Genomic DNA, 15,963 nt, shown 5'->3' with positions numbered 1-15,963 from the left:
TATGTGTTTAGCACTTTTAGGGCAATTTATGGATTGTTGTCTTGGAATTTTTAACTATCATTTGTGATTATTATTCATATTTTGACTATATTATATTTTGTATGCACTTTGACTGCTTTGACAGCCGCAATAACGTTTTTGATGATGATAAAAGTGATATAACAAAAATAATTACAGCGAACCTAAAAAGCAACCACATACAAAACATTTTAAATTACATTAATTTTTTTATTTAGAATATAATATTTACTTATTATATAAAGAAAGTAATAAAAAAAATCTTATTGACCCCAAAAGTAAACCCACGGTTATTTATTGTAATTTTAGTGTGAGAAAAAATAGATCTGAATTTGAAAAAACGTTTTGATAACAATAAACATTTACATAAAAATGAAACATTTTTATACATTATACAATTTTTTAGAAAAACGTTATTCTATAAAACGTAAAACAATTGAAAAATGTTTTAATTCTCCAAACTTATTGACTTACATGCGCACAAATGTGCATTTCTTGTAAAAATATTTTTAATGATAATTTACTTAAATTGAACTCTTAAAATAAACTAATAAGAATAACAAATTTAATACACATATTAAAAATGTATTCATTCATTTAAAAATTCAAATATAAAAAAATAAGTTAAATGCCATTTAACATACAAGCAAAAAAATATTCACATATTTTAATATTCTCCCCACACTTTTCCTATAGAAACGCAACATCTTTTTCCTATAACACATTTACTTATTTATTCATTAAAAACATTAATCAAATTCATAATAAAATATTTGACATTTTTAAATTACAAAAAATTTAAAAACGTACTAACATAAAAATTTAAATACAACAAACATAAAACATTCCAAAAAACACTCATCAATTAAACCATAATAATGTATAATTAAAACATACAATGAGATCATTTTAAACAATATTTTTTACTAAAATAGTTAAAACATAAAATGATATTCATATCTTCGATATCCCTGTCCATGGTATTTTTGACATCATGATATTCTTGACATAATATTTATGTATCACAATATTTTTAATTCCATTTTTTGGCCAAACACCATGCAATGGGTGCGCAGCTTCATACTCTTTACCCGCTTGCACTGAATACATTTTGCTGGAGGAGAGGCTGGCAGTATGCATCAAGTGTCAGTGCCACCTGTGGTAAGATTTCACTCACCCAGAGGTTGCACTGTGGGATGCTAACTGACAACAAACAATGTTTCTCAGAGATCCCAGAACCGGAATAGTTGTAGATAATGGGGAACATCTTGGAGTGCTGTGCATTACTTTTCTTGTGTGTTGCTGCACCCCTGCTAGGGAATGGATTACAATGTTGCTGCCGCCAGAATTCCTCCATCAGGAATAACAGGAACTATTGCACTACTGTAGCACCTTTTCCCAGGCATTAAGGGTTAATACCCTAATCAAGAAGGTAATCAGACTTGGCAAGTATGGAGAACAAGACATGTAAGGTAGACTAGTTCTCACTTCCATTCGTTGGCAAGACTTCTCGGGTATTATGGGTTAGTGACTATAAAAAGCAAGTGTAGGATGTCTAGCAACATATCCCAGTTGTTTCAGAATACTTCAATTTTGTTGGTTTGTCGATTATCATTGCAATCCCTCACTATTTGCTGTACATGTTACGCAAAAATCTTAAAATTACACTATTATTCCTCATCACATAACTGCATGTCATACGCGGAAAAAAGTTAGCGCAAGTCTATGTAAAGAACGGAAACTGTCAGAATGAGAATAGCTGAGTTTAGCACAAAATGTGTTCTTGCGTTCAAAGTGGACATAAGATATTTCACACTAAAATATAGTGACAAATGGCTGTTTTTGCCTTTTACCTGAATATGCATAACTTTGCATAATTTTTACGAAATTTCACATTATTACACTAAAGCAAATTATGTCAATTTCACATACCTCTGGTTTCAATGTTTGTCTTATTTTCTTTTATATGGGAGGTTTTAGCTGTCATGCCCATCCATGTGATAACAGCAAATCCAACAAAGACTCCTGCATAACTCAATAATTTCAAAAGACAGCAAATTATAGCTGATTCTCAGACTTCTAAATTATACTAATTTTCCTGCATGAAATACCTGATTTATTGTCATAACAACCCTTACTTATCAGACTTTCCACCAAGACTTATAGGCCAGGAGAATGGCATGCCTGTCACTACAAATACAAGCAGGACCATAGGCATCTACATCATAGTGTTAACTTACTACAAATATGTAGGTTACATGTCACCACACCAAGAGTATTGCAACTAGCTAACTCTTGTGTGCAAGAGTAAAATTCCTTCCCTGAACACCTGCTTGACCCTCCCTAAACACCTCTTACTCCTCCCTAATCCCATCTACGTTGATAGTACACCTGCCACCTTTTCCCACCCTCTCCCCTGTGCCCTTCCGACATTTACTACTAAAATCTACGCTTACATGTGCAGAGACTCTGCAGTGGGGACGGAGAACTCTGCACATTTAAGTATAGCAAAAACTTACATTTTGTAGTGTATTTTTCAGTAATACAAAACATACTACAAAGTGTTGTTTGAAAATCAGGCCAATTAATATTATCATTTTATACATTGGAATTTAGGGGCCCATTAGGATAATGGGCGGATCACCACCACCGTTCCGGCGGTGGTGATCCACCCGCCAAATGTCCCTGTTGCACCCCCGCCATATTAGTATGGTCAAGGGTACCGCGGTGGACGTAAGGACCGTCCGCCGCTTTTCCGCCAGTTTGATTGCCGCCGGGCGGAAAAGGCATACAATATGGTGGCGGTACCTTGCAGGCACCGCCATCCATATTACTATGCCTGAAGTGGGATGCCATTCCATGGCGGAGACTCCGCCATGGTAAAGCATGTGGTGAACACTTTGGGGGCCCGTTGCGGGCCTCTGGGGTTTGGGGGGCTGCATTTGGGGGATACCTATGGTACCCCCCACATTGGCATACACAAGGTGGCAGGCACCGTGCAAAGCCTGTCACGTTGTGCATGCCAATGCAAAACATGCATCTTTTGCATTGTGGCGGGTGCTGCTTACAGCACCGCCCACCCCAACGTAAAATATGCGGTCGCATCCTAATGGGCCTAGCGGGACTGCCGCACCTCTGGCGGTCGGTCCCGTTTACCGTTACAGTACCGCCCGCCATAGTAATGGGGCCCTTAATTTTTTTCAATGTCTTAGGATATCCTGAGAAATTCCCAGAATCATTTAGCTTATTAAGAATCACTGAGACTAAAATTCTAAGAGAAACAATTATATCAGCACACATAATTAATTTATAGACCCTTTTGTTGGACCTGGCCCTCTCTGCAGGGTCTCCCCCAAACCTTTAGTCTTTTACCCTTCACTTTTTGCTGAATTTGTTAGGACGCTGTGCCCTTTACCACTGCTAATCAGTACTAAAGTGTTTGTGCTCTCTCCTTTAAAGATGATAAATTTGGCTTAGACCCAATGGGCATATTAAATATATTTGTAAGTCCATTATAGATGCAATACCATATTCCCAGGACCTGTAAATTAAATGCTACTGGTGGGTCTGCAGCGCTTATTATGCCGCCCACCTAAGTAGCCCTTTAAAACATGTCCAGGCCTGCCATTGCAGCCTGAATGCAGTGTTAAACTGCCATGTTGACTTGGCATCAAAAACCCCTTGCCAAGCCTTAAACTCCCCTTTTATTACATATACGTCAGCTCTAAAGTAGGCCGTAGGTAGCCCATAGGGCAGGGTGCTGTGCGTTAAAAGGTTGGACATGTACTTTTGATGTCCTGGTCTTGAAAATCTCCCAAAACTCATTTTTCACTACTGTGAAGCCTACCCTACCCACACAATAACATGGGGAATTCCTTATTACATTTAATAAGTTGTACATTCCAACTGGGAGCATGGAGATATGCCATGCTTGGTGTCTATGAAATTGCAATGAAAAACCCTCCTTAATGGTAACGTCAGATTTTTCATTACAATTTTTAAAATGCCACTTTTAGAAAGTTCAACACTAACCAAAGAGTGCCAGTACTGACAGTAATCTTGAATAGGATTATTTTACTTTGTGGTTAGGGCTGCTAATCAACATGATGACATTTTAGTATTTAAAGTGATTCAACCTTATTTCTGTTACTCAATTTGAAATACTGTCAGACACATTAAGGCACCACAAAGAGATAACATACACATTTGAATGCATTTTTTCAGGATACTAAAGCATATTTTGCAAATGAACATAAATCAAAAAACTATACAACACAGGACAACAAATTCAAAGGGCAATATGAACAACAGAACATCAAAGTAGTCCCAGTTCAGACATTTTTAAGATCAATGAGCATCAGGTTTCTGAACTAATACTAAAGGCTCACTTTGCTACTGTGAAGCCACGGGGGCATTGCTGTGACTCTTTTTTGCTATTTAGGCTTTATGCACAGGGACCCTCCAACAAAGTTCACCAAAGTCCTTCTCAGGGTTCCCTTAAAGCCAGTCATTATTTTAGAGAAAAAAGACCTCCCCGGTCGTTTTTAAATTGTAGATGCATTTTAAACCATTAAAGTGTTCTCTTCAGGACATCGAGCTGGGAGACCCTGTAATAACAAAAATAGGTAAATAATACTTTAGTCATCTATATTTTGAGCTATTTATCTCTACCCTTCCATTTTTGGCCCCACAGCGTTTTAGAAAGTTGGCATTTCCCTGCCTTACCCCTTTGGGCCTGCAGCCTGTCTGGGTCACATGACTGGGTGAGGTGACAGTTAGACTTTGTGAATTCCTCCCACACAGTCACACAGTAGAGGAATTAGGTGTGCCTCAATGTACTGTTTACTGGCAGGCTGGGGGGTGAAGCTGAGCATAGCCCCACTTACAACTGAATAGCCAGTGCTCTGACATGAAACATAGGGCCGAACAGCCCTGCATTGTCACAGCAGCCATCTTGGAACCAGGGCAGAGGAGTCAGGAAATTCCATGTACTCCAAAGAACCTTCCCAGATGCTTCTCCCACATTCCAGAAGATGGGCACAAGGGTATAGAAATAGGATCTTCAGACTCACTTTTCATTTCTGTACCAGACCTGTGGAAGGACTCTCAGAGGACTGCCTGCTGCTGTACCTGGAAGGTCTGCTTTGTTGCCTGGAGCCTGCCTTGAAATATCAGAGGCCAGCTTTGCTGTTGAGCCAAGATATTTACCTGCACTCAAAACTATTATAGTGACTCCAAGGTCTAGTTTGATGGCCTCTTCTTCAGAGTCACAGGGATAAAAAAGGCTCCCACTATCTTGAACCCCTAACTGGACCCAGCATGAGTGAGTCCCGAACCCCGATAGGTGTCTCGCCAGTTCTGGACCCTTGGCTGTGGTATTAAAGGTACCCAGATAGCTAAATTCCACAACTGGGGACTAAGAACAATTTTGGTCAGCAGCCGCTCTGAGAACCAGGAGGAGACCAACCAATCAATATACTGGCCTAACCGCCCGAGGAGCAACGCCAGTCGGATTGACTTCACGGCTTCTCCCGCTACATTCTGCTCCGCAGCAAGAAATATTTTTCCATGATCCTTCACCAAAGGGGTATCCGGCTTTGTGGAACTGTCTTCAACTACAGTCTTCTGTCCATCCTGCTGAAGATTTTCAACTTCCATTTCAGGGAGTAAATCTAAACGTTGAAATCTTCATTATGGCTTCCACCCATCCGATAACTAAGCTCCCTCTTTGGAACCCTCCTGCGGCCTTGTCCCACTGAGCTTTACCTTCTCAGACACTTTTTCTCAGAATGTCTTTTAAGTCTGAAGGTAAGCACTGACCGGGCCCAATCCACTTCTCCATTACGGTCAGCCAGATTTTTTTATTTTGACCCAGTCTAGATGTCCATGGTTGAAGCGTTGATCTTTTATGAGCTTGTTTTTAATAAAAACTTTAAAAGTTCACAAATGTAGGTGTCAAATAATCTATTAAGGGCCACATGTATCATTTTTAGAAATAATTATTACCTATTTGCGATTTTCTGTGAATCTAAATTAGGTAATCGCTATTCCTAATGTATGAAACTCTTTTGAGTTTCATTAGCGATACCTAATGGGTCACAAATAGACCCACCTCATCCATATTAATGAGGTAGGTCACAAGTTGCGACCCATTATGAATCAACACCATCACAGGGATGGTGGCCTGATGGGGTCAGCAGACCACCATGTCTGTGATTGCTTTTAAATAAAGCAGTCTTTTTTTATGCAGCCTGTTTTCCTTAAAGGAAAACGGGATGCATTTAAAATAAAATATGAAACTTTGCAGTTTCATTTTTGAAGAGTAGACAGTGATCCGTGGGACTACTGCCTGCTCTTAAAAAATATTTGTTCTCCATTCTCAAAGGGGAAGGGGCACCCTGGGGACTCCTTCCTATTTGCAAATGGGTTACCGCCTCCTTCAAGGAGTCGGTAAAATATGAATGTTTTTTTACCGTAATTCGGTTGCAAAACATTCATACATCCCATTCAGATTCAGTATTTGGAATGGACGTCCAAAACACGCCCCTTCCAAATACCGAATCGCAAACACAAATTGCAATTCGGTAACGTATTACCAATTCACAATTTGTGTTTCATACATATGTAAAAGCATAATGCCTAATACATATGGCTCAAAATGTTATACTATTTTTTTAAATTGGTTTGGTATTTTTCTTTTTCTGTATTTTCCCTTTATTACTGTTTTTGTGCTGCATAAGTACTTTACACATTGCCTATAAGTTAAGCCTTACTGCTTTTGGTGCCAAGCTACCCAGGGTAACCACAGGTTAATTTAGCGACTTTTTGTTTATCACCCTGCAAGGGATTGTGGCTGTTGCTTGACCAAGGCTCCCATCTCAGTCAACCAACAACTCAATTTCTCACCCCACTCAAAACAACTGTTAACAGTATTTTGTACTTCTCTTCTCACAACATTTCGTCCAAGGTTCGAATTGCTATCTTACATAGTATAGGCAAAACAAATAAATTCTACTTATTTTTTATTTTAAACAAAGTTTTGAGGACAATGTGTCAGTGACTAAAGCTTTCGCTCCTGATACACTGAAAAAAAGACGTTAGTGTAGTTAGTGAAGAATTAATGTCACCCAAGTGCATCTGTTTTATTACAATGAAAAGAATAGATATTGCCATACTACACTTAGAAATGTCATCCCTGCATCATTGTAAAAGAATTGTTAGAATTTCATGGTCAGACACTAGTTTTGATACATAGTTAAAGGCTTGGTATGGTTTTGTTACTTTATGCCTTTGGTAAAGACTAGTTGACTTTTAATAGCTCTTTAACTAATCCTGTCAAGTGTATAATCAATATTCCTGCAGGAAAATTAACATCATCATTTGAGCTCTGAGTCAGGTCCCTTTCGGGTATATGTATTACCTTTGTAACAGATACTTTTATCTCTTCTCTGATGTTCCCTTTCCTATTGCCATCTTTGAACATTTTAGTCATCCTTGGGTAAGTTTTTCTGGAAGTATTATACAAGTTAACTAGAAAACCCATCTAGGGCACTTATATTATCATCAAGTCGCACCCTTGTAGCCTTCTAAATCTCTTCTTCAGATATTTCTACATTCAGCTTGTCCCTATCCATTGATGATAACTGAGAAAGGCTAATCTTCTTCGAGAATTCACTCATTTGTATCTTTTTCCTCCTACAATAATATATATTTATTTATGTGTTTTATAGAGTGCGAATTTAACCCGTTAGGGTATCAGAGCGCTTTACAGGAGAGCAAAGCAATATACAGACAGACTTAGGATGAAGCCAGTACCAGCTCAAGTAGTAAGGGGAGGGATGTCGGATACATTGGGGAAGAAGAGCACGTATTTACAGTTTACATAACTAGTTACTCAAGGCGAGATACCAAATTTACAGAATACGTTTACAATTATTCGAGTCAGGCCCAGGTTTCTGATGGAGTGACACGGAAGTCCTAGGGGAGGTAGTGGACGGCCCTAGGTCGGTCTATGGTGGTGGTTGAGGCAATATTTAGCCGAGGAATTTGCCCTTAAGGAAGGTTTTGGCATCCTTTTTTAAGCTAGCCAGTGAGTGCAATCTTCGTGTGGGAGAGAGTTCCATATTCTTGGAGCAGCCCCTGAGAAGGCCCGGTTGTAAGTTTTTTTTTTTCCGAAAGCGTGCAGGTTGGAGCACGAGGTCTCTGGCAGATCGGGAGATTCTGGTTCCTCCAGAGATCACAAGTTTCTGTGTCCGATATGCAGGGGAGTTAGAGTATAAAGCTTTGTGCATGATGCATGCTAGTTTGAGCTGTATTCTTGCCTCCAGGGGAAGCCAGTTGAGAGCTTTCAGGTGTGGGGAAATGTGATCGCATTACCTAGAGCCGGTAAGTAGTCTGGCAGCCGCATTGAGGCAGGCTTTAAGAGGGGCCAGGGAGATCTTCGGTAAACCAGAGAGGGTTGAGCAGCCGTATTCCAATCTAGAGATGACGAGTACTTGGACTGCCATTTTTAGGTCGGGAGCTTCGAGGAAGGGTTTCAATTTCCCAAGGTAGTTCAGGTGGAATCTGGCTGTTTTGGCCATCGAATTGATGTGGTCCCGCATGTTCAGGTTGGTGTCTAGGGTAATTCCCAGGGATTTCGCCGAGTTCACAATGGCCGGTGGGCAATTTAAGGCTGTGATAGCCTTAATCCATGATTGGGACTCGAGGTTAGTATTGGGAGGGGAGATCAGGAGAAATTCAGTTTTCTTTGCATTGAGTTTAAGTTGATTGGATGCGAGCCATTGGACAGTCAGTTTCAGGGCTTCTTTCAGGGAGAGAGTCTCTTCGAGAGACGAGGTTTGATGTAGATCTGGGTGTCATCAGCGTACATATGATAGGAGATGTTAGCTGCACGTAATATTTCGGTAAGCGGTTCAAGATAGAGGTTGAAAAGGGTGGGGGATAGGGTTGATCCTTGAGGGACTCCAACCGTGACCGGGGATGGTGATGCAAGGTTGCCTTTGATTAGGAATCTCTGTGAGCGGTTGTGGAGGAAGGACCTAAACCAGTCTAGAACAGTACCGTCCAATCCCATCCTGTGTTTGAGGCAAGTAGTTTTTCATGGTTGATCGTGTCGAAAGCCGAGGATAGGCCCAGGAGGATTAGGAGACAGGATTGGAGGGCATCATCCACGATGTGGAGCATGGTAGTTTCGGTGCTGTGCCCTGGTCTAAATCCAGATTGGAAGTCATCAAGTAGGTGGAAGTTATTGATGTGGTGACTTAGCTGCTGTTGCACACATTTCTCTAGCACTTTGGCTAAGAGGGGAATGTTGGAGATAGGTCTGAAGTTGTCAGGGGAGGCTGGATCCAGCGACTGCTTTTTCAGAATGGGGAGGACTTGGCCGGCTTTTAGAGAGTCAGGGATCGTCCCTGCTGGAGGGAGGCGTTGAATATTGTAGTCCAGCTGGGAATAATGGTTTGGGCGATGGCAGCTAGGCAGTTGATTGGGAGCCGGTCATTGAAATGGTTGCTCGGGTGTAAGGCAGAAAGGATTTTAGAGATGGAGTCTTCGTTACAGTCTTTGAAGACAGTCCAGTGAGCATGATTTTTGGGTGGAGCCTGAGGGTGCGTCACGTTGGGAGCAGGCGGGTCAGGAGGGGGTTGAGGGTGTGTGATGGCACCGAGTTCGTTTCCAAGGGCCAAGAATTTGTCAGAGAAGAAAGAGGAAAATTCCTCTGAGGATATAAGAGACTTGGGGGTTTCTTTCGATGTTTTGGCCAGTTTATTAGATTTGTGTTTGACCAGTTCAAAGAGTTTGTGGGGTCTGTTCTTGGCTTTCTCTAGTTCAGTTCTGAAGAAATCTTTTTTTGAATTGAGTATGTACCTGTTGTAGATATTTCTGGACTGTTGGAGGAGTTTTAGATGTGCGGTAGAGGGGTGCTGCCTCCAGGATCTTTCAGCTTGCCGGAGGGCTCTCCTCTCATTATTAAGGGATCCTGTGAACCAGGGGTTTCTGACTTTGATTTGGGTTCTTTTCAGTTTTAGTGGGGCTAGATCGTCAAGGATGTTTGTGATGGTCGCAGAGTAGTGATCATTGAGGCCACTGACTGTTGTGATATGTGGAGGGGGGAGGTCGGATTTGCATCGGGCCTCAAGTTCACTTCGGTCCAAGTTCTTGGTGTCTCTGATCCAGCGTTTAGGAATCATCGGTTGCGGTTGCGGTGCTTTTGATTTATGGGTGCCAGGTAGGTGGAAGGTGATGGCATGATGGTCAGACCAGTCGCAAGGGTCAATAGAGATAAGCTTGACAGTTGATTCTTTGGAGATGATCCAGTCAAGGGTGGCCCCTTTTGAGTGAGTTAGTAGTGAGCAGGCTTGGGTTAGGGCTTGATCTGCCAGGAGGTCTTTGATGGCGTTGACATGTGGGTCCTTGGGATCATTCCAGTGTAAGTTAAAATCACCAAGGAAAATATCTTTGGCATTAGTGGGAAACTCAGCTGTGATGATTTCCATGAGGTGGTCGGTGAAGGAGTCATTCTTGCCTGGGGGGTGGTAAAAGATGTGTAGAATGCATAGTTGGATGGAGTTCCTACAAATAGCGAGGGCAAGGTATTCGCAGGTTTCAGTGGTGTCCGCTAAAAGTTCTGTGACAAGAAGGTTAGAACGGTAGATGCAGGCGATTCCTCCCCCTTTCTTTTTAGATTGTCTATCCAGCCTTGCGATGTTGTAGTTGGGAGGGACTAGAAGGTCTAGGCATGGAGATGAGGATTCATTGAGCCATGATTCTGTTAGGATTTCTAAGTCGAGGTTTTTGCAAAGGATGAGATCAGCAATATCTGCGGCATTTTTAGCTGCCAATCGGCAATTGATTAACATAACAGACAGAGACGATTTGGACGGAGTTTCGGGAGTCTGGGTGGCCTGGCGAACAGGTGCTAGATTACTCTTAACCACAGTTCTGTTACGGACGGTGGCTGGCTTGTTGGGGTTGCTAATGACCAGGTGGATAGCATTCCCGTCAAAAGGATAAGGGGTAGCTGGGGTAGAGTTGTAGTCTCAGAGGATTTCCATTTCAGTGAGGTCTAGTGGACTTGGGGTGGCAAGGGAAGAGGTGTAGCAGAGGTCCAGGGCGAGGGCTTCCTTCTCTGAGAGGTGACATAGTTGCTTACGGGGACGAAGATGCCTCAAGGCTAGCGGAAGAGGTTGTTTAGGGCGCTCTATCAACTTCGAGGGGTGGAGTTAGGCAGGGGCAAGAGTTTGGCGAGGGAGAGTTCAGTGAGGTGAAGGAGGTTAATTAATTCCAAGATAGAGATATGGATGCTCTGGGTTAGATTGGTAGCTCTGGAGAGTGGAGAAACCGTTTTCCTATCGGGTGGAAGTGTTAGAGGGTGGGGGGGCAGTGGTTCGGATACCGTTCTGTCGGCATGTATAGGAGGGGAGGGCTAGTACAGCCTGTGTTGTAGATCGTTGGATCTATGCTGGGTACCCATTGCGGGTTGGGTTGAGGGCTGGGAGGGCAAGCACGACCTGTATCATAGGTCTTTGGGGGCGTACAGGGGGCTAGTAGGGAGGGGACCAAAGGTATAGGGTTGATTCTAATGGCGAGGCCTGGCGCCATGCTGGAGTGGATAGGGGGGTTTGTGATGGAAAACCTTAGAGGGCTTTGTGAGTGGCTGGCTATGCTGGGTATGCTGGATGAGGACTCATCGGGACGGGAGTTGGTTTCCCTACTAGAGTCATGCACGTGGTTTCTGAGGAGGGTGAAAAGGTCTGCAAATTTATCCAAGTTTTTGGTTGAGGCTTGGATCAAGATAATGCCATTTTTGTAAAGAGTGATGGTGAGGTCAGCTCGCAGGGTTGGAGAGGGAGCTGTTGTTAGCTTGGTGCTGTATTGAATTTTCTTTGATGCACGTATATTGAGGAATTAGGCAAAGGTTTTGCGCCAGGCAGAGGTTCTTCTAGAGTAGAGAATGAGGTCATTAATGACTGTGTCATTGTCCGCACTATAACGAAGGTCAGAGATCAGTGACTCAGGGTGGCGTGTTTGAAGGATTTAGCTGTGGTTTTGGGGCGGTTGGGGGGGTAGACCAGGGTGGTAAGAATTTGCCCCCGTGGCGGAAAGGCCAGGACTTGCCATGCTGGCTCAGGTAGGCTACTCGAGGACCAATAGGGACAGTTATGCAGCGGAGTGGGCTGCTCACCGTGCGAGAACTGGAATTGAGAAGTGTCAATACCATGGGAGAGCACACTATTGAGGTAAGAGCCTGGTTGGTAGCTCTCTGGAATATCTAGCGAGGATGAGGATAGTCTGGATGTCTTTAGGATTTTCACCATTTTGAGGTCAGGCAATGAGACGTGGTTGTATTGTCTTCCAACTGTTGCCTTTTTAGGGTCAGGCGAAGAGCAATCTGCCAGATATAAGACTACTGTGGAGATACCAACAGTAAATAACGGTTGGTGATAGGCAGTATATATTTCCATAATGCTAAATGCTCACCTTTGATGATGTTTGTGTAATCAGCTCATGGGAGAACCATGGTCCCCATCTTTTACCGCGGAGCCGCCATTTTAGGTCCAGGCAGCAGTCGGTTTCAAGATGGTTTCAGTTTCCTGCAATTGTTCCTTAAGGGAGATCCAGGGAGAGCAATGATCCCCGTAATTATCAAGGCACCTCCATGGGACCAGGCGGTCGTCGGTTACTGCAGTTGAAGATAATTAGGGGAGATCGGGGAGAACAATGATCAAGTCGCCGCCATTTTAGGTCCAGGCAGCCGTTGATGCATTTGTTACTAAATAAACGGAAAATGCGGCGTACTTTCCTGGAGCCGTCGCGTTGTGTAGCAAAAATCACATTCCGGCTCACGGTAGTGACCGGAACGCACAGCAATGAGATGAGTTTGTAAAAATGTTTCTCCATTCAGAGCTTCAATTACTTTAACTATATAACTGGTTTGATCTTTCTTCAGTCTATGAGCAAGCATGTTTCCATTTCTCATGTGTCTTGGGTCCTTAGCTTAACATGCTTCAGGACTGTTTCTGTTTTTTAGGTTTCTATTCTATTATCCTCATTTTTCTCTGCCTTAAACTTCATGCTTACACTCATACTATATCTTTGACTACTGTATACCTTTTTCAAGTCCATTTATCTAATTCTCTTTCTGTTATGTATCCCCATTCAACTTTTATTTCTGCTTTCAGTTCTACAGAACACTTTTTTTCAAAATACGGTGTGATAGCCTACTTCATACTCTATGCCTGCCATATTCTCATTTACTTTTAAAAAGATCTCTATATCGCTATAAAGTAATTTCCATATTGTATCAAATCTACATCGATGTGAATTTAAGAGAGATATTTCTTCATTCAAAATCAAGTCGATGGGAATTTGATCCGATTAATCTATTACCCACATATGCCTTCGTAACTCTTTTAAACACCTGTTAGATACCATTAGAAAGTCAATTCTTGAAAAGAGGCTAAGCACTTCAAAAAAATAGGAATAGTATTTTTCTGATGGATTCTCTAATCTCTAAATATATATACTGAACTAAAATATTGCTGCATTTTCTTTTAAATTATTTTGCTATTCTTAGCATTTAACACTGATTTTAGATTTATGGCTAACAGTGGGCCTAGGACTACTATGAAATCACCATCAATATTTGTCTCTTCAGAAACAGGAGTTCCTCCAAAATACTGGAAGCATCATAAAGCTTTTTTTACATCTAACATTTGTCAAATATTCATGGACATTTTCATATATAGTCGTATTAATACAAAACTTACATATGTATTGCTAATAGTCAGTATGCCTCCACATTTTCTCTTTTTGTAAGCTACAAAAGATATCCCTCTTGAGTTTCTGTCACAGCAAAGGTCTTTCTCACAAAACTTCCTTTTAGTTTCACAGGTTTATCCTGATTTCATAGTGTTTTCTGCAAAAATGCAACTCTTGTTCCCAGGATAGAGCACCAGAGGCATGGTGCAGGTGTTCTTGCTCCAGCAGGATGGAAAGCTTTGGGAAGCTCACTGTCACAAAGTACCCAGTAAGGAGCTTTACAGTATGGCGTAGGCTCCCTTGCTCTGACAGGGTGGAACGTTCTGACAGGGTCCCAGTCAGAACTCTGGCAGGCCACTGCAGCCGTGGCCAGTGCAAGTAAGAGCGGTGGACCGGTGGGGCCAGGTGGGGCTGGGTGGGGCCGGGTTGGGGTGGATTTCGATATACGACCAGTCGGCTACAAAGGAAAATTCATTATTTATTTAATTTCCCCTTGTGGTTGTCTGTCAAATCCCCCCCACCACTCTTACCTGCATGGGCTGCAGCTGGGCCACTGGGAGGGGCTCTTTCCCTGGGTTGTATTTACAGGTCAGAAGTGTGCAAAAGTTCCCATGAGAGGAATTTGCAGGCATGCAGTGGAATCTCCTGTGCCAGGAGGAGGGCAAAAACTGTGACAGGTACTAGCCAAAGCTGTAGCAGACCTCGACCACAGGACAGTGGCCTGGGTTCAAGGCACCAATGGTTGTCCCAAGCTACATAGAATATACTTCTGCAGTCAGAACTCATGTCCAAGCTCCTGTCTAGCCTAGGATGCCAACCTCAGGTCTGGGTTCAGTTCAACTGTCCATGGTGTCACAAAGTGCCCAGAATTGAGTTCCAATGGCCATTTATTGTGCTCCCAGTTCCTACAGGTTTGAAAATGTTGACAGAGCTTTGGTGTTACCCAGGTTCAGGTCCCTGGGTATGAAGTCCATTTATAGGCTTGCGGTATCACAAACTGTGATTACCAGGGATCCTGAGAACCCGGATAGGGACCTGAGGATTTTCATGATTGAAAGCTCTGACAGGTCTCAGTCACAGCTGTGGTCCATCCTGGGTGTAGGCCCCTGAGCCTGGATTCCATTCACTAGCCATTGGTATCACAAATTGCACAGAACAGGGTTTCACAGGGAAAGAGAATGTTCCCAAGCTATTAAAGGGTTTTAAGTTCTGATACGTTTCAGTCAGAGTTCTGGTCTGACATAAGGTGTGGTCTCCTGGCCTGGCAAGGCAATGTTTTCCCTGCTCCAGCAAGGTAAACACTTTAACCTCGTCCACAGTTAAATATCCAGCTGAGCACTCACATCAGAGTCCCCACTGCCAGACTGTGGTCACAGGCTCTCAATGTCTCAATGTACCCAGGATAAGTTCTAAAGGCAAGTCATAGGCTCCCTTGCTCTAGGAGAGTTGGAATCTGTGCTCCACTTGCCCCCAGTCAAGGTCTCGGTGTCAGGCTCTGGATACTGACTCTCGATGCACTAAACAACCCCAGGAATTGGCTCTGCAGGGACGCCATGGGATCCACCACTCCAACATAGTGGGACATTCTAAAAGGAATCCCACTCAGGGCTCCATCTTCGTCAGCATGACCAGCTTTCCTCCAAACTTCTATCCATTTCCAACTAGAGTGCATGATATATGGCCCATTCAGATTTCCAGATTGGAGGCTATCTGGTGATTTGCCAGAGAAATTGTTTTATGAGCGGCTCTGGAAGTCCTCATGAGGGCCCATTTGGAGCTTTTTGCCCAACCAGGATGTTGGATTCATTCGCTCAAACATCCTCAGCTGGCCTTCTATGCATTTGCCTTCCAAGAGAGTAGGCAGGGAGGTGAAGCCAAAATCCTGGGCAGTGTAGTACTTTCTTTGCCTGCTCCTGGGCAGCAGGGACTGGAGTCTTTAGCCACCTTCCAATTCTACTCACTGGCTATAGGCTTCAAGCCTTTTCCGTGAATCTGCTTTTCAGAAGAACAGGCAGGGTACAAAGTAGTCATCCCAGGCAGGGTGGTCCGCTCAGCGGTGGTCTACCCACTCTGTAGTCTGATTGATTGGCTGTACTTGGCCTGTTTAGCAATGGACTGCTTTGCCAGCCATTGATGTTATTTTCAGCAAAGAGTTTCCACCCTGCCTAGGGCCATGCAACTAAA

This window comes from Triturus cristatus, chromosome 5_1 (genome assembly GCF_964204655.1).
Source record: "Triturus cristatus chromosome 5_1, aTriCri1.1, whole genome shotgun sequence".
In the NCBI taxonomy this organism is placed as follows: Eukaryota; Metazoa; Chordata; class Amphibia; order Caudata; family Salamandridae; genus Triturus; species Triturus cristatus.
This window is presented reverse-complemented; position numbering follows the sequence as displayed.